At 41.5% G+C, this 18,650-nt stretch overlaps 2 protein-coding genes across 8 annotated transcripts in view; both read left to right on the forward strand.

Moving 5' to 3' along the window:
* The window catches only part of FAM110B (family with sequence similarity 110 member B), a 177,795-nt gene that overhangs the window by 70,060 nt on the left and 89,085 nt on the right, over window positions 1–18,650 (forward strand). Inside the window, exon 1 of one of the 6 annotated variants that reach the window (XM_050938906.1) lies at window positions 10,001–10,095. The exons of 4 other annotated variants lie outside the window; for them this stretch is intronic. The gene's annotated coding sequence lies outside the window, so the exon portion shown is untranslated. Of the gene's footprint in view, window positions 1–10,000; window positions 10,096–18,650 lie in introns of those variants that run through there. One more of the 6 variants, XM_050938909.1, reaches the window with a different exon arrangement.
* The window catches only part of UBXN2B (UBX domain protein 2B), a 324,811-nt gene that overhangs the window by 19,207 nt on the left and 286,954 nt on the right, over window positions 1–18,650 (forward strand). The window contains exon 1 of one of the 2 annotated variants that reach the window (XM_050938900.1): window positions 10,003–10,095. The exons of the other annotated variant lie outside the window; for it this stretch is intronic. The gene's annotated coding sequence lies outside the window, so the exon portion shown is untranslated. Of the gene's footprint in view, window positions 1–10,002; window positions 10,096–18,650 lie in introns of those variants that run through there. 2 annotated transcript variants of the gene reach the window in all.

Below are 18,650 nucleotides of genomic sequence, written 5' to 3' on the forward strand. Positions count from 1 at the left end.
CTGTATAGGCTCCTCCTTTCCCAAAAGATTCCCTTGTTCCTAATAAACCCAAATCCCTCTTCTGAACCCCCATAATCTTATCCACACATTTTGATCCTGCAGTTCTGCTTCTCTGACAGGCGCTGGCATGAAACTGGAAGCATTTTAAAGAATGTTACCATGGTGATCCTCTACTTTAATCTCTTACCTAGTAGCCTAATTTTGGCCTCCAGGACCTCTCTCCTGTCTCTCCTTATGTTGTTGGTACCTACAAGTACCACGAGCACCAGCTTCTCTCCAGCACTGCACATAAGTCTATCTAGTAAAAGCAACAAAGAATCCTATGGCACCTTATAGACTAACAGACGTTTCGTCTATAAGGTGCTCCAAAACGTCTGTTAGTCTATAAGGTGCCACAGGATTCTTTGCTGCTTTTATAGATCCAGACTAACACGGCTACCCCTCTGATACTTGAAAGTCTATCTCGGTGTCTCGAGAGAGCCACAGTCTTTTCACCCTGGAGTCAATTCAACCATGTGATTCTTCACAAAACTATCTATTTCTAATAACTGAATCCCCCTATGCTATTATCTGTCGATTCGCAATAACAGGGATTCCTCCTTGAGTGGTATCCTCAGTGTGAGAGGATACCATGTCTTCATCTGGCAGGAGAGTCACAGGTATGGGGTCATTTCCCTCCACTCCAGCTTGATGTTCTCCTTCCCGGAAACTTTCACCCTCCTCAGAAGCACAGAGCCTGTCAGACCACGGGTAGGACTGCTCTACTGTGTCCCGGAAAATCTCATTTGTGTACCTCTCTGTCTCCCTTGGGTCCTCCATGAAGTTACAGAGATTATTTTTGCAGAGAAAAAGATAGCAGAGCTGGCACCAGGGATATCCTATCCTTGCAGTGGAAAAAGTCTCTCTACTGTACATTTTGTTCTAGACTCTCAAAGAGAATTGACTGAGAATGCACAATGGTTACCTGAATGGCTTCTCGCTAGCTTAGAAAGCCAAAGATGGAAACAGCAACTGGAGAAACACTTGTACTTCCTTAAAGATCAAAGATGGTTCCTAGGGACAGTCTGGCATCCGAACTCTTGGGCTTTGTCTCTGTGTGGCTTCCCATTCAAATATCCTATTACTTGTACATTATTCTGATATAGTGGTATCAGTCTTATGACATCTGTGGTCCAAAACAAATAGAATAATATGGAAAGAATTATGGTACAGAAGTGCAGAGAGAGAGAGAGTAGTAAACTTGTACTTACCACATGTACTGATTATCTTATATCATTTAGTTCAACAAAATTCACAGGCCATCTCCTCTTCCTGTTTTATCTTGCCATTAAACCATTACACTTAGTTTGTGACACCCTATTTATTTTCATGGCAAGTGACTGATATCATTAATAGAATTACTACCATGTCAGTCTTTGTTATTGTTTGAAAGTTATATTAATGAGGGCTATTGGCCCATTAGAGAGATTCAGTATAAGCTGTACGTAAAGGGATAGCAACCACAAGGGAGTGAAAAGGATTTGTTCACTTTGGCTTTCATTATGAAAGGTAGCGTATAATGAAAGTGACTCAGAAAATGTTGACTTCCCTTAACAAAACTTTCCTTTTTTTTATTTTGGAAGTCAGACTACAAGGTAATTTGTAGTTTAAAGTATTAGATCACATTTCTCTTGGCAAGGTTGCAATTATGCCATTGCAGGTAGGTCTTCCAAACACAGACAGTAATTTAAATTTCACTGTCTGGACAGACAGTACAAGTTGTCTTTTCACAAAGTCCTCAGTCACGCTCACACAAGAGCCCTTTAAGTTCAGGATTAAAACTTTTTCTAAATAATATCAAAAAGGTTCTATAATAGGAACAGATGTTTCAAAGTGACTGATTAGTATTTTTAAAAAAACACAGGGATCTTTTGGGGGATTCAGAGGTCAGCAGGAGATATGGTATGTGTTCAAGATATGTGCTTGTTAGATGCCTTCCATACTTTATATAATGCAATCGAGCAAAGTGAGAATTGTTATTTGCTTCTATTACTCTGGTGAATCATTGAGTTACACTAGTTATCTAAAATATTGGACATCTCTACTTGCATTTGCCACTGTGCTGCTTCCTTGTCCCTCGCTCTCTTTCCATTCCGTCTCAGGTAGTAGCAACACGCAGTTATGTTAATGTAATAAAACCAGAGGAGTTCTTCTTGGTACCCTGGCAGGCCATTCTAATGGGTTTTCTTTCTTTTGGTGATCAGTTCCTAGGGAATCTGGACTTGAAATCTTCTAACTCCTTTCATGATGTCTTTCACCAAACACTACTGAACCCCCCAACACAGTGGTAAGTAGGCTGAATAAGTACGTTCTGAATTGAAGGTGACTTGGTCGTTTGAAAGAACTAGGTATAAGGGCACCAGTTAGGTTCAAATACTTGAAATAATCTTTCTCTTTGCTGCTGCCTCAAACCAATCTCAGAAACACCCTTCTTCCCACTCCTGTTCACTTTAGCTGCCATCCCAGTGCTCTCCCTTACATCAGCTGTTCACCAGCTCATGTAGTTTGTTGTATTTGCTATCCAGTGGTTACTAAGGGAGGATAATCAGGAATTTGAGTTCAGAAAGGGTCCATCGTGTATTTAAGAAATGTGCATTATGGGAGTGTAAATGTAATGCCAAGGGAAAATTGAATGGGAGCATAAAATGGAAACTAATCATGTAGGTGCCTATTCTAGCTTATTGATAAGATAAGATATTTCCAAACCATGGCCTTGATTACCTTTTGTGTCTCATTGAGGAGCTACACTATACTACAGACTGTAATGGTAATCACAGGTTGAGATATCTGCCTTTTTAACTCATTGGTGAATTGAGCCACAGACTGTGTAAGCATTCAGACAAGAAATCAATACTATTTTTCCATCTGGTTGCCTTGAAGACTACGTAAATTAAATCTACTTATCCGTAAAAAGTACGTTCACACTGCTAGAAATATAGTTAGTAAGTACAAGTTGCCATTTGCACTCTTGTGGGAAAGAGACCTGCCTGGATAATTATTTTTAAAGCAGTTATGGTTAAGATCCCGAGAGATCTAAAACAGTAGTGTACAAATATACATCCAGCAGCAACATTGTGAAGGCAGATCCCAGAAAGTTTTAAAGCCTTACCCCCAGCAAAATTCCAGAACTTCTGTGGTGGGCCAGGAGATTCTACCACTTGCAAGTCCTGCTTTTTGTTCATAGGCTCCTCAGACCCTAAATACCTTTTGTCATTTGTTAGAGCTGTGCAGGCTGCACCAGTTCCTCCCTTTAAAAAAATGAAAAAAGAGAACATGCCTCTCTAAATGTGATAATGTTCCATCTCTACCACCTCCCCCTGCCCCCTATTTCTCTTTTCCTGCCTTGTCTTGAACTATCTCCGTGACTTGGGATTGATGGCCCTTTTTTTGAGAGAATCAATGAGCAAGTTTCATCAAGCACCAAGTTAGGCTTCAGCTGCAACCAAGACTAAAAGGGCCACCATAAAACAGGACAAGACACAAGATACTATAGAAAGCCAAGGCTCAGATCCAGAAAAGGACTTAGGCTGCTTTAGGTGCCTAACTCCAACATTTGGGTACCGCTGGCATCCTCAAAACCCCAGCTCAGCTTCTGCCTAACCCTGCAGGTTCTCAGGTCCCTCAGTACCTACATTTCTGCCATTAAATTGCCCAGTCCTGACAGCTGATGTCTATCCCATGCCTACCCCCACGTGGGATCCTCAAACTAGGCATACCTTCGCTTGTTAAGTGTTGGGGCCCGATCCATTAAGTGTTTTCAGAGCATACTTAAAGCGACGCAAAATGGCCAGGGCAAAGGCCACCCTTATAATCGCTAGCCTAGTAGTTAGGATATGTGAGACAGCCTGGTGGAATTCTCCCCTCTCCTGGATGTGCAGAAGAGATTTGAAGTTGCATATCCCATCTCTTAGGAGAATTTCCTAATTGCTAATGGGCTATGGGGTATTCTGGGGCAGTTGTTTCTTAGTCTGTCCTGTTGAAACTGTTTCACTGTGTCTAAATAATTAAATATGCATTGGGCCAGAGAGAGTGAGAATAACTCTTATTGTGTAGTGGTTAAGGCACTCTCCAAAGATGGGGAGTTGAGAGGTGCACCAACGTTTCTTGCAAGAAATAGCTCTCCAGTAGAGAGTTCATGGTTGTGAATCCTAAGTGGCAATAGACACTTCCATCCAGCCTGGACGTAGGCACCTCAGTACCTGAGGGGGAAGGGTTTAGGCCACACACCTCTCCTCAGCATCTGCTGTTGACTATTCTCTATGTGGATTTAGCCCTCGGTGGTTGCAATGGCATAATGCCCATCTCCTCACCCACCAATTCCTCAACTTTGTTAGTTTTGGGGGAGGGGGGAGGGAAGAAGGCAGAGGGAGGAAGGAAAAGTCCGGCATAGGCCCCAATAAATTTCCCCAAATATTTGGTGGAGATGAAAGACAAATTTTGATCTTAGAGAGACAAGATGGCTACAACTATACTGCATACAGATTTTTATCTTATTTATTCAGACATAGATATGAAGCAAAGATCTAATTATTTAAATTATATATTGGTAACTGTTTAAAAGATAGGAAACAAAGAGTAGGTATAAATGGTCAGTTTTCAGAATGGAGAGAAGTAAATCGTGGTGTCCCCCAGGGGTCTGTACTGAGACCAGTCCTATTCAACATATTCATAAATGATCTGGAAAAAGGGGTAAACAGTGAGGTGGGAAAATGTGCAAATGATACAAAACTACTCAAGATAGTTAAGTCCCAGGCAGACTGTGAAGAGCTGCAAAGCTACAAGAGTTACAAAGGGCTCTCTCAAAACTGGGTGACTGGGCAACAAAATGGCAGATTAAATTCAGTGTTAATAAATGTAAAGTAATGCACAGTGGAAAACATAATCCCAACTATACATATAAAATGATGGAATCTAAATTAGCTGTTACCACTCAAGAAAGAGATCTTGGTTCCATTGTGGATAGTTCTCTGAAAATATCCATTTAATATGCAGCGGCAGTCAAAAAAGTGAACAGAATGTTGGGAATTATTAAGAAAGGGACAGATAATAAGACAGAAAATATCATATTGCCTCTATTTAAATCCATGGTATGCCCACATCTTGAATACTACGTGCAGCTGTGGTTGCCCCATCTCAAAAAAGATATATTGGAATTGGAAGAGGTTCAGAAAAGGGCAACGAAAATGATTAAGGGTATGGAACGGTTTCTGTATGAGAAGAGATTAATAAAACTGGGACTTTTCATCTTGGAAAAGAGATGACTAAGGGAGATATGATTAAGGTCTATAAAATCATGACTGGTGTGGAGAGAGTAAATAAGAAAGTGTTATTTACTCCTTCTCATAACACAAGAACTAGGGGTTACCAAATGAAATTAATAGGCAGCAGCTTTAAAATAAACAAAAGGAAGTATTTCTTCACACAGCACACAGTCAGCTTGTGGAACTCTTTGACAGAGGATGTTGTGAAGGCCAAGACTATAACAGGGTTCAAAAAAGAACTAGATAAGTCATGGAGGTTACATCCATCGATGGCTATTAGCCAGGATGGGCAGGGATGGTGTCCCTAGCCTCTGTTTGGCAGAAGCTAGGAATGGGTGACAGGATGGATCACTGAATGATTACCTGTTCTGTTTATTCCCTCTGGGGCACCTTGCATTGGCCACTGTCCGAAGACAGGATACTGGGCTAGATGGACCTTTGGTCTGACGCAGTATGGCTGTTCTTATGTTCTTATCTATTAAATTATACCTGGAGAAAACAGGGATGCTTCTCAGTACTGGTTGGCTCTCCATCTTCAGTTTCAAATAAGAGGGTTTTTTGTTTTGTTTTTTTTTAAGTCACCTATTTTGTATCTTGTCTGCTTACTACTTGTCCTGCTAGATCAATACATTCAGATGCTAAATCATGAACAGAAGCCATTGCTTCCTGAAGTATTGTACTAATTTACCATGTTGGAAAGTGATGCTTCAGACCACCAAAGAGGGAAATGGGACTTGCATTCATTTAAACACCAACATTTCAGTATAAAAAGGAGGGTCTTGGGGGATGGCAGTTAAGTTGATAAAGTAGCTTATGTCGACCTGACTATGTAAGCGTATATGCTACAGTGTTCCTTCTGTTGCTGTAACTTGCCCCCTGACCTAGTAAATCCACACTGACAAGAGGTGTAAAGCTTAGGTCAACATAGTTCAGGTGACACAGTGTCAGTATAGACATCGTATTACTTGTATCTCCTGTTGGCTGTCAGGGTGTCTGCAATTGACAAGAATGCCAGTTTCACTGCTGCTAGGATCCCTATTTTGAAATTGAGAGGGCAGGGGCAAGGGTGTTTCAGCTGTGAGGCCCAGCAGTGCTGACAGCTGGAGCATTGCTGCCTGATGCTGAGAGCCTAGACTGTGGGCTCCCTGCAGAGCTCCCAGGCAGAGACAGCAGAGCCCAGGGTCTCTGCCCTCCACACTGCTCCTCTTAAATTGGTGCAAGCCCTCCTGATGAAGAGACACACCACCCACAAAAGGAAGGTAGTGTGGACATGAAAAACCGCAGTAATTACTGGAGTGGTTGTAAGTCAACCTAACAAAGGTTTACTTAATTGTGTAGTGTAGACATGACCTTAGTGGGTTACAGATTGTTTAAATGAGGCATGAAACCAGTGTGTCTGCTGAATCCATGATTTTGAATGTCTAGCAAAGTTATGAATTTAAGCTCTCAGCCTCCTCTTTTGAAGATATTGTGCAGGGTTCCCTTGAGGACAAGGACCACAAGGTCAGCTATGGAGTGATCATTTTGTGACAAGTATCAGAGAGGTAGCCGTGTTAGTCTGGATCTGTAAAAGCAGAAAAGAGTCCAGTGGCACTTTATAGTCTAACAGACGTTTTGGAGCATGAGCTTTCGTGAGTGAATACCCACTTCATCGGATGCAAGTGACAAGTGTTCACCCACAAGTGATAGGATGTTTTTGTCTTTTATCATTTTGTACGTGGAAAAAAACCTCCACATTCTGCATACCCCTACTTGTCACTGTGGCGCCCATGTGGGGTATTATCAAACAATTACAAATCATATTTGATGGGGACTACATCCTGAAATAAATCTTTCCTGAACCCCATCTTCTGGCCTTCAAACAACCCCTAACTTCACCAAGCTCATCATCAGAATCAAGCTCTCTACACAGCAGGAGACACCAATTCCAAACAACACCAGAACTGCCATAACAGATGCAAAACCTGCAGATATATCTCCACTGGTGCGATGATCATTGCCCTCCCAACACACCTTTCGCTGTCCATGGGTTCTACACATGCTCATCACAACATGTGGTGCACTTCATACAGAACATCAAATGCCCCAACCATTATGCGAATGAAACCAGACTATCACTGTGCTCTCAAATGAACTCACACAGAAAAATTATCAAAAAAAAAAAAAAAACACCGTATCACCCGGGGCAAACACTTTTCACAAAACGATCACTTCATATCTGACCTCTGGGTCCCCCTCCTCAAGGAAACCATGTGCAATACCTTCAAAAGAACAAGCCTGGGAGCTTAAATTCATAACGTTGAGAGACACTAAAAATCATGGACTCAATAGACACCCTAGTTTTATGTCTTATTACAGCAATCTGTAACTTGCTAACCCTCCTTTGTCCTATGACTATAGAGGTGATAATTGAAAACTTCATCTTGATGTGATGTTAGACAAGTTTGAGAGACTGATTTCCAAAGGTATTGAACACCTGTATCTCCAGTCAGCTTCTGTTGGAATAGTGGATCCTCAGCTATTCTCAAAATCTGGTTCCCTACCTCTTTATAACCCCCTTTCTCATCTTTAATATATAATCTACCTGCCTTAGAACAGAGTTGTGAAATTTCCTAATTTCTACTGTGCTTTGTTTACAGTACCTTAGACACAAAAGTAATAGGGATATTTTTATCTGAGAGGAAGAATATTTTTAATTAACATTTTAAGTACTAAGTTGAGGATATGCATACTTGTTTTTATACCTGATATTTATTCAAGTCATTTTTGTTTCTAGGACATGGTATTGGTTTCCCTTTTTGTTACAACATATTAAATGTTGCTGAACAAAAGTTGAATGAAAGAATGGAATGTTACGCTGCCTGCGTTCAGTTTTAATTCCTAGCCAGATACAGCTTTGAACATATTGTTTCTTTTAGAAATGGAGTCTAATACTTGTACAACATAGCAGGTTTTTATCAACTGTTTTCACTAACAGAGTGAAAAAAGCTATTTTTTAGTTATTTGCATGTTGTCCATAAATTTGGACTTCTTCTGATACTATATGAAAGTTAGCAACTTTTATGAAGTAACAAATTCAGTTTTTGCTACCCAGATAAGAATGATATAACAGAAACATATGAAAACCTTTAATACCATACAGTAGGAGAGTGATTAATACTGTGTGGTGTTAAGAATAAGAAAGTGAAGAGTTAAGGAGAAAAGTGCTGCTATTGGCACATAGCAGCTCACTTTGAGTAATATTGCAGTGAGTTTTAAGTCTGTGTGAGAGGAGTTTATTTATGTATTGTACATATGAATAGATGGGCCTAGGGGAACATTTTTAAACTTGATTGCCTAAGTTTACATACCTATTCTCTCTATTTGGCTATCTATATAAAAGTGCCTTTATCTTTAGTGCTGGACACCTAAAGAATCCACTTTGTTCCATGGGAGATGTGGATACTCAGCTCCTCTGAAGATCAAGCCATTTTAGTTAAATGCCTAACTATAGATTTAGATGCTTAATTTGGACATCCAAGTTTGAAAACTCTGACCACTGTAGACTTCTAATTACATAAAAGAATCATATGGGCTCTTAAAACTTCAGAAAACTACTTTCTTGTTGTGCTGGTCACAGAAATTACCTGACATACACTGTCAAGAGTAGTAAATGTCAGTTAGCCACACCTTTTTCTCGTTATTGTACATCTGATAAGTATGGAACCTGAAATAATGAATTACAGAACTTTTCAGCAATTTTAAAACTCAGTTACGTACATGATAGTCTCTGTATGTTCTGTTTCAGAATCGATAACATTAGTTATTTTATGGCGCTAGGCATACATTTATAACATGCATCTAAGATTTAGTGGATTAAATTCATCATACATGTGTGGAATATATTCATGATGAATATTTTCCAGATTGATTAGTAGTTTGTACAGTAGCAGCAATTTGCATGGCATTCAACTGTAGCCTGACAGAAGATTGATTACAGTTAGGTTTCCAAATGCACAAAGTTCCCCAGTTCGGTAAGGTATATAAGCACATGTGTAATTTAAAGCACATGAGTAATTCCCTTGACATGGTAGGATTACTCATGTACTGAATCACATATGCTTAAGTACCTGGCTGAATTGGGGTCTAAATTGTTATGCTAAACATTGTAAATAAAGCAGGTTGAGTTGTGTAATTTTGCAATATACTGGTAATCACACATACAGAATCAGAAATACAAAATAAACTGCTACATTGTAATAAATGTTTTCCTGCAATATATATAACTAATGGACTACAAGTCTGATTTTGAAAGTGCAGTACTAAATATTGCTCATTTTTTTCAGAGTTCAGAAAGAAACAAGGTTTTAAAGCAGTTCATTGTTTAAGGTGGACTTTTAACTTTAAGCATTTACATTTTCTTAAAAAATCCAAATTTGATTATTGTGGTTAAATGGTTTAATGTGTTGAAATTTAGTTTTGCTCATGTGCTATACTTCAGTAGCACTGTGCTAGCAAACAGCTATAATTAGATTAGCAGCCTGTTAAACAGTGGTGACAGTATCTGAGCCTCAGAGAGCATGTGCTGGATTCTGCATGTGCCTTTCTCTGATTGGCTGCAGACATTGCTGCTTGCCAGTTTGATAGGTTTCCACAGTAATCTTTATGCTGCATTACAGACATAGATACAGAGGTACTGTGTCCATGCAACGGTGGAGGTGCTCAGCTTGTAGCTTTAAAAGAAAGCACACAGATGAAAGGCATTGGTCTTTGTTATAAAACATCAGTACTTAAGGACTGCTAGCTGCAAGCAGAGGTCAGTGAAGGAGTTTCAATTCATGATAATTACTTTCAGGTCTTTATCTTTCCCATAAAACACAGTCATGCATGAAATGAATACTGTTAATCATGTCATCTATTTAATATGGTCTTGCTTCCATTAATATGTGTACTCCCGTGGGATAGCCACCAGATTACAAAACGTCATTACAGAGTGGATTTAGCAGGGAAATAGAATGTATTTTTACAGGAAAATTTGCTTTCATGTGAAACCTTGAGCCTGTGCATGTGAGCAATTTTATTAGTTCCCTTTTGTTATGGTAATAGCAATATTGCATTTATTTGGGTCTCGTTGCAGAACAATTGAATTAGAGTCATGTGGGACTTTCTTTATATGGAGATGAAAGTATTCTAAATAATGAACAGTTAAAAGGATAATTCTGAGAGATGTACTTTAATTATATCAGGCTGATAACTATCCTCGTGTTTTTTGCGAAGAGGTTGAGGAATGTGGAGTAATATGCTATTGTTTTTTCATCAGAGATGCTTGTAGCTTTAGTATTTGAGTGGATTCTTTGTTTTGTTTGTTGAATTCCCTATTAGGCGGCTGGGGGGGACCCCAAACTGGTATATTGCAGCATATTCTTAGCTGCACACACAAATATTGTTCCCAAAGGCCAGTTTTTATCCCAAAGCCTTGTTTGTTGTAGAAATTGCCTTTATCAGTGGAATGAAACAATGTGTATAAGACAATCTTTTCTTCTATGATTCTGAGGCTTCCAGAATATTTTCCATAATTTGAGCACCATTTTATTTAATCTCTTTTAGATTTGTGACCTACATATTAATTAATATGAACTTTTTCTTATAAAAACAATGCCAATATAGAGGATATGTTTCCCAGTTAAAACTATATTTGGAAAACAAGCACTAAGCAATATAGTCATACTTCTTATGAAGGTAGTTGACTACCTTAGCTGACTGTTAAAACTTAAAATTAATGATATTGTCTGTGTCAGTCTGTGGAGCCCACATAAACTTGTGTGTTAAGTCACCATTCATCCAGCTGGCTTTCTGCCACCATGCGTCTGAGGTAAAAGTAGATTGCCTCAGCTAATATCAGAAAGGTATAAGGAACTGTCGCTACTTTAATGTCGCTTTCTACTCCTTCCCGTCATCTCCCAATGAAGTATTGTGCTCGTGCTGTCCAAAATGTTGCAAAATAGTGTTGTAAACTTCTAAAATATTGAATTAAAATGGTGTAACTTTCTAAGTAAAGGCCCATAAAATTCCATCTTGGTCACTCGCTTGCTTAACTTTCTGTGTAAGTGGGTATTTATACAATGTATATGAGTGTTTCATAATGTGGGGTACTTCAAAAGCAAAGATATTTTGTCTGAATTAACTCAAAAATATTTGAACTACTATAAATTTCAAATGCATACTTAGGTTCCGATTTTAGTACAGGACAAAGCATTACCAACAAAAATGGTTATGAAATTATTATTGCTACCACAAAGGAAGCTCAGTTGCTGTCTGCTTGTATTGTCTGCATTTGTCTGTGCTTTATTGCCATAAGGTGGTTTTACTGGTGCAGACTTTGAAAATAACCTTCCTGCATAGCAACAGTTAGGTCTGGACAGTGATGAACGGGGAGAATGTGCAGGCACAATGTTCTTAGTGTATGGTAGTTTTTTCCAATATCCTCAGAATTGCCATCTAACTGTACTTAGATGGTCTGTAAATTAATGCATCTCATGTGCATGCTTTAAAGAAGAGATTTCCTGATATAATAATCTAGAATAATTTTTGACATGAGCCTCTCAAGCCGTGTCTGATGGAGATGCTGGTAGTGGTTAAGGGAAGTTGGTAGGTAGAAATCCCCAACTGAATAATGTATTTAACAAAGCTGGACTATTTTCATTCAAAATGAAGACAACATAATGTTACTTAAAGTGAAAATTAAGTATATGCAGTGAACTAATACTGTATATCTGTAAAATGATAATGACTTCTTACCTGAAAACGTTTCTTATGCTTATCTCAGATAGGTAACTTGGTTCGTATTTTAAAAGTGAGCATATTTTTTCTTGGTAATGTGTAAAACGTTAAAAGAAAATGTATACTGGAATTGCACATTATAGTTATTTATATGATGTTGTTTCACCAATAGTTATTTAGACATATATGTCTCTCCCTCTGTTAGGTATGACTGATTTTTTTTCTGGTGCAGCTAATACAGAAAAGCATGAAACTTGCATTGATTGTAATTTGCAGTAATATTGTTTTATTATCATGAAGAAATACATTGCTTTTTTAGAGGTGAAAGCTTTGTTTTCAGTATGGAATATGTTTTCCATTTGGGCAGGGGCAGCAAACAAATTCAATTTAAGCAGTAATTCACACAGATAAAATTTTAGACTTTATTCATTTCAGCTAAAACAAACTTTTAAAAAAACTTTTAAAATAGAATTTTACTACATTAAATCTAGCATGTGTTTCAGCTGGTTGTCAACAAATAGTAATCTGCAGGGGATTTACTTAAAATTAAAAAGTATTTTAAACTATTCAACGTTAGGAAATATATGCATTACACATGATAATTGTATTGTGACCTATACTAAGATAGCTATTTTACCTCTGAAATGTGGCTTTGTAGCATGCCTCAGTTTTCATCAAGTCTTATATAAACTTCCCTATTAAATCGCACTTTCTTGTGATATGAAAAATGAAAAGCTCCTTATGCCCAGGAACAAAGTAAGAATACAGAAGTGTGATATCCAGCGTAGGGTTTCAGCAATTAGAACATGTCAAATATTCAGTTGCCTAAGAATCATTTATTGTGTATTGTATTTAAAATAGATTTTTGTACAATTGAATGTGGTTTTATCATCTTTGCTGTTATAGTGAGTATTCCATTGTAATCCAGTGGTATCACAAAAGGGCTTTGCATACCAGTATTTTCAGGATCGGTAATGATTGCTGACTTTTGTGTGTGTGTGTGCATATTATTGATTGAGTTTACAAAAATTATATTCAGACTGCATTTGAGTATATACCAGGGGTGGGCAATAATTTTTGCAGGGAGGTCACTCCACGAATTTTGGTAAGTTGTCATGGGCCTCACATTTCTACTATATTAATGGAGGGGGTGCAGGGTCTGGGAGGTAGTTTGGTGCAGGAGGGGGCTCTGGGCAGTGGCAGGGGATTGGGGTGCAGGTGTGGGGTCTAGGAGGGAGTTTGGGTGCAAGAGAGAGCTCCGGGCTGGTGCAGAGTGTTGAGGTGCAGAGAGTGGGTGAGTAGTGTGGGCTCTGGGAGGACGTTTGGTGCAGGAGGGGGCTCCGGGCTGGGATAGAGGGTTGGGGTGCGGGAAGGCGTGCAGGTCTGAGAGTGAGTTTGGGTGCAGGAGGGGGTTCTGATGTGGGACAGGGGTTGGTGTGGGAGGGGGTGCAAAATGCAGGCTGTGGCTGGGAGGAGCTTACCACAGGCAGCTCCTGGCTGGCGGCGCAGCAGGGCTCAGGCAGGTTGCCTGCATGCCGTGGCCCCATGACGCGCTCAGAAGTGGCTATGGCTGGCTGCTGCTGGCAAGTCTCTGTGCGCCCCTTGGGAGTTGGGGCGGGCAGCAGGTCTCCGTGTGCTGACCACACCCGCAAGTACCGCCCCTGCCACTCCCAATGGGATCTGTGAGACCGGTGCTGTGGGCAGAGGCAGTGCGCATAGCTGCCCCCCCCCACTGCCCTCCACCAGGGGCACGCAGAGACGTGCCAGCAGCAGCCGATTGCTTCCAGGAGTGGTGTGAGGCCACAGCAGGCAGGCAGCCTACCTGAGCACTCTGCTGCACTGCAGGACTTTTAGCAGCCCGGAGATTGCAAGGGGGCAGCCAAAGAGCCTGGCGGGCCAGACAGAAATGTTAGACAGGCCGAATCCGGCCCATAGGCCGTATTTTGCCCACCCCTGGTATATACTGGCAGTCAGACTACTGTAACAAATAGTGTTACACTAGCTTAGATCTATTAAGGTATTATGTCTTTCTACTGTTAAATATTTAAGTGAATTTCGCTGTACTTAAAACCATGTCAAATCTAAAGAGGAAAGATTATTCTTAAGGTTAATGCATTTTTGTAGTCTTCTAGCAATAAGAGAGATGATATGAAAACTGTCATTGGGATTTAAGGTATTACTCAAGTGTTTGTCTGTGGGATTTGCACTTGGGTGCCTTGTGATTTGTAAAGATAAGCAAGAGCAAACAAGAATGCCAGAATATAAATTTCTAGAATTGTCCTAAAACAAGTAAAGTTGGATTTTGTGTCCTGAAGCATATTGTCACAGTTCAGGGCAGGTGCATCTGTATCTCCACTCCGTGATCCATGGCTGGCACCCACTTCTAGGCTTCCCTGCTCCTCAGCCATCCAGGGCCGGATTAACCTTTTGTGGGCCCGATGCCAAACATGGGCCCCTGTGGGGAAAATGAGGTATGATGTGGGTAGGTGGGGGATTTTAGGTACCTGGAGCGAGGGGCTGGCCCAGGGCAATGGGGCACGGTGTGGTAGGGGCAGCCACAGTCCACCCAGCGCAGCATGATGGCACTATTTACAAACCAGCAGCCACAGATACACACTGGCCTGCTCAGCCCTGCGCTGCCAGCGTGCCCCTTGGGAGCAGGCCTGCACCCCGCCCTAGCACACCCCCCCACTCCATCCCAAGGCCCCCAGACCTCCTGCTCAATGACCCCTGCATAGACCCCTATGCCCAGTGCTGTCCACCCAGAGATCCCCCACAACTGCACAGCACCCTGAACGCCACCAGCCACGGTGCCCCCACCCACAGAGCCCTGTGCCCAGCACCCCAACAGACTCCACTGCCCAGCTCCCCAACACACACAGACCTCTATCTCCCACTCCCCAGCATCCTCCATCACAGACCCTCCACTGCCCAGTGCCACAAAACGCTGAAACCTCCCCCACTGTTCAGCGCCGCCCCCAAGCCCTCCGGAGACCCACTCCCCTGTGCCCTGCCTCCTGGCCACATTCACTGGCCCTGCTGGGAGGTGACTGTGTCTCCTGGGCTGAGCTGGCTGCGTGGCCAGGAGCCAGTCCTGGATGAGGATACTCCAGCCCCTCGGGAGCTGTGAATCAGCCAGACTAAAGCAGGAGTGAGGCCTGCCCGGGCCAGCCAAGCCCAACACAGCGGAGCCCTGATTATAATCGGGGGCTCTGGGCACTACGGCAATACAACCAATTTAAGATAGTGGTAACGCTACCAAACTGTACCTAAATCTGCTGGGTGTGTGCCATAGGGGATGCAGGGAGGAAGACGGTTCCTATTCCCCTCACTGCCCTACTGTGCAGGGACCAAGCACAGTCACTCTTTCTCAAGGGGTGCAAGAACTCTGAATCTAGCCCCCACAGCATTTGAAAGGGGTTGAAATAAAGATAGAGTCCTGCTAGCTCTGCACTTCTCATCTCCCCCCATGCCAGCAAAACTGGCCCTGTGTGAAGGGCGCGCACACAGCAATCTCAGCAGCTATGTGCTCTAAGACGTGCTGTGTACTTATCTGAGGCATAGTGCCTCAACCTACTCCTACTTGGGATTGGAAACCTCTGCACCATCCCCTGCCATAGGTCTCTAGCTTCTAGGTGCAATTTAGCCCTTAGCCTAACAACTTGTAATCAGACACTTAAACAGAAATATACATAGATTTGGGGGTTCAGACGTTTCTGATATACAAAACAAGTTTGTGTTTTATGGGAAAAGGTCAACTGTGCCCTTTTCTTTCCATTAGGGCAATTATAAATCATTCCTTATCTGGCAGCTGTGAGAGAAATCATTTTCTGGTAGCAGAGACCATAACTGACAGCTGAGTAAGACGTCTTTAGAAATCTTTTTTGTGGCTAACCCCTGCAATGTGTGGGACATGTCTTGTAATAGTAATGTTAATTAACTGGAGATGGGCATGAATATCAGAGTTTGGATCAGTATATGAATGTTTCAGAAGTTCATGAGTATGTAGATCAAAGCCCCTATCTATAATTAATCATTTGAAGACCTGGGTATTTGCCCATTTTTGTCGGTGTGGGAGGAGTAGCGGTATTACAACAATGCAGGAGGCCCCAGTGTTCTACGTACTGTACAACCACATCATGAGTGACAGTACCTGTCCAAAAGAATGTACATTCTAAATGGACAACACAGGTAAGAAATGGATTTTACTTGCACCACTGAGTATAAGCTATTAGGGGCTGGGACCATCTCCTTTGTTCTGTGTTTGAATATTACATAGCACAATGGAGCCCTGGCCTTTAGGCACTACCGTAATAAAAATAATGACAATGACTGAACCCTTGCAAATTTAAAGGAATAAGTAGTTGTGTACTGCTTCTTCTTTGTAATTGTAACAACTTTTTATAAATAGTTATTAAAAATGAAAGTTGCTTTAAGAATCTCAGGCTTTTCTGTTATCTTCTTTACCTACCTGGCCCTTTTTCTTGTTTTTTTCTCTTTTTACTGTAATCATCATGGAGCATGTTTCTTTAAGAAAGTCTTTCCTGCAGAAGTGAGGCTCACAGTACAAACACTCCTTTCTATTTCTAAACACTTACCACCCCCACTCCCTGCAAAAAACAAAAACTCTACACCCAACAGAGTTTTTACCACCAAAAGTGCTAGACATACCATGAAATCCACTGGGGATTTTGCAGTTAATGATTTTGATGTGGGAGGTAGTTTACTAGAGTAATGGGCAGCAGTATAAAACTCCAAGACAGTATCTTATCCTTCACTGTGTTCACTGTCTATTGTTTCCTCTTTTCTTTCTCTTTGGCTCCTACATCATATGTTCAAGCTTTGCCTTTATATTTTTCTGGCTGCCCCACTTTTCCTCTTTTTATGTCTTTCTCTCTTTTCAGTCTATCCCTGTCTCTCCAACCTGAATCCATCCATCTATCCCACTCGTACACACCTTCACATCCTTCTGCCCCTCTGTACAGACCATTTGAAAAAAAAAGGCACCTGGCACATAATAGCCAGGGGCCTATAGTAGGGCTACATCCAGACTACCCGCCGTATCGGCGGGTTAAAATCGATTGCTCGGGGATCGATATATCGCGTCTCATCTAGACGCGATATATCGATCCCCGAGTGCGCTTATATCAATTCCGGAACTCCATCAACCCCAACGGAGTTGCGGAATCGACAGGGAGAGCCGCGAACATCGATCCCGCGCGGTGAGGACGGGTGAGTAATCCGATCTTAGATATTCAACTTCAGCTACGTTATTCACGTAGCTGAAGTTGCGTCTCTAAGATCGATTTCCCCCCGTAGTGTGGACCAGCCCTAAGATGAGAAGATCTCCTATCCAAGAGAATGCCCAAATGAAGAAGGCCTGATTAGCAGAGAGGCCGGTGCTGTTGCCAAGAGTCCCTGGGATTGTGGAGAGGGCTTGGGAAGAAAGATGAGGAGTTCAATTTGAGCCATGTTAAGTTTAAGCTGGTGTGAAACTTCCAGGAGTGAGAGAGACAGGCAGAGATGAGGTTGAAGGGAGAGTGGAGGCAAGTCAGAAGTGGAGATGCAAATTTGTTTTACGAACGTGCATCTCAGAACACGTTATAAGACCACAAAGCCACAATCCGTCTGTTGACACCTGACAACTGATCATTATGTTCTCTTTACTATAAGTACAGCAACATGCTACTGGTAAAGTTAGAACAAATAGTATTGTTTACTGCTGGAAATCTTTTGAGCAATTCATAATTAAAACAGAAATTGGAAGCTTGAAATTCCACATCTGTTCTCATATGATATTTCAAGAATATCTCCACACCTGTCTCTGTAGTTATATTGTGCTCTTCACCGAGTAGCAGAGGCCTCTCACAGGATGATTCTCATTACCTACAATAATAGTTATTAATTACATTAATAGATCCAGAAACCTTCTGTGACATGCGTTTCTACATGGAATTTAGATTTTATTTTAAAATCCATCATAGCACCATATTCTGTATGTTTTGAATGTGTAAAATGCATGTATAGTGCAGCGTTTATTACTCTATTCTGCCTTGTTCACAAGTTCTGATGATGTGTCACTGCTGTTTAGACAAGAATTATTTTGAGAAGATAGTATTTGCAAAAGAATGGGAAGTGTGTTTAAAAGATGAAAGAAAGCATTTTCTCTCTTATGAGTCCTTGCTTAGGCTCCATGCTTAATAAATCAACTTCTGACACATTCACTAAGAAGTTTTGGACTTCATTTTTATATTGATTTTTCAAAATTAAATTGTCAATTGGCCAGTCTTTTTTGTTTCTTTTTTACATTGGCAGGTTAGATATTTTACATTTGGTTAGATCAGGGCCAGCTCTAGGCCCCAGCATGCCAAGCGCGTGCTTGGGGCAGCATGCTGCAGGGGGGTGCTCTGCCGGTTCCCAGGAGGGAGGCAGGCGGCTCCAGTGGACCTCCCGCAGGCGTCCCTGTGGAGGTTCCGCTGGTCCCGCGGCTCTGGTAGAGCATCCGCAGGCAAGCCTGTGGGAGGTCCACCGGAGCCGTGGGACCAGCGAGCGGCTGAGCGCCCCCCCGCGGCTTGCCGCCGTGCTTGGGGC

This window comes from Gopherus flavomarginatus, chromosome 2 (genome assembly GCF_025201925.1).
Source record: "Gopherus flavomarginatus isolate rGopFla2 chromosome 2, rGopFla2.mat.asm, whole genome shotgun sequence".
NCBI classification, from domain to species: domain Eukaryota; kingdom Metazoa; phylum Chordata; order Testudines; family Testudinidae; genus Gopherus; species Gopherus flavomarginatus.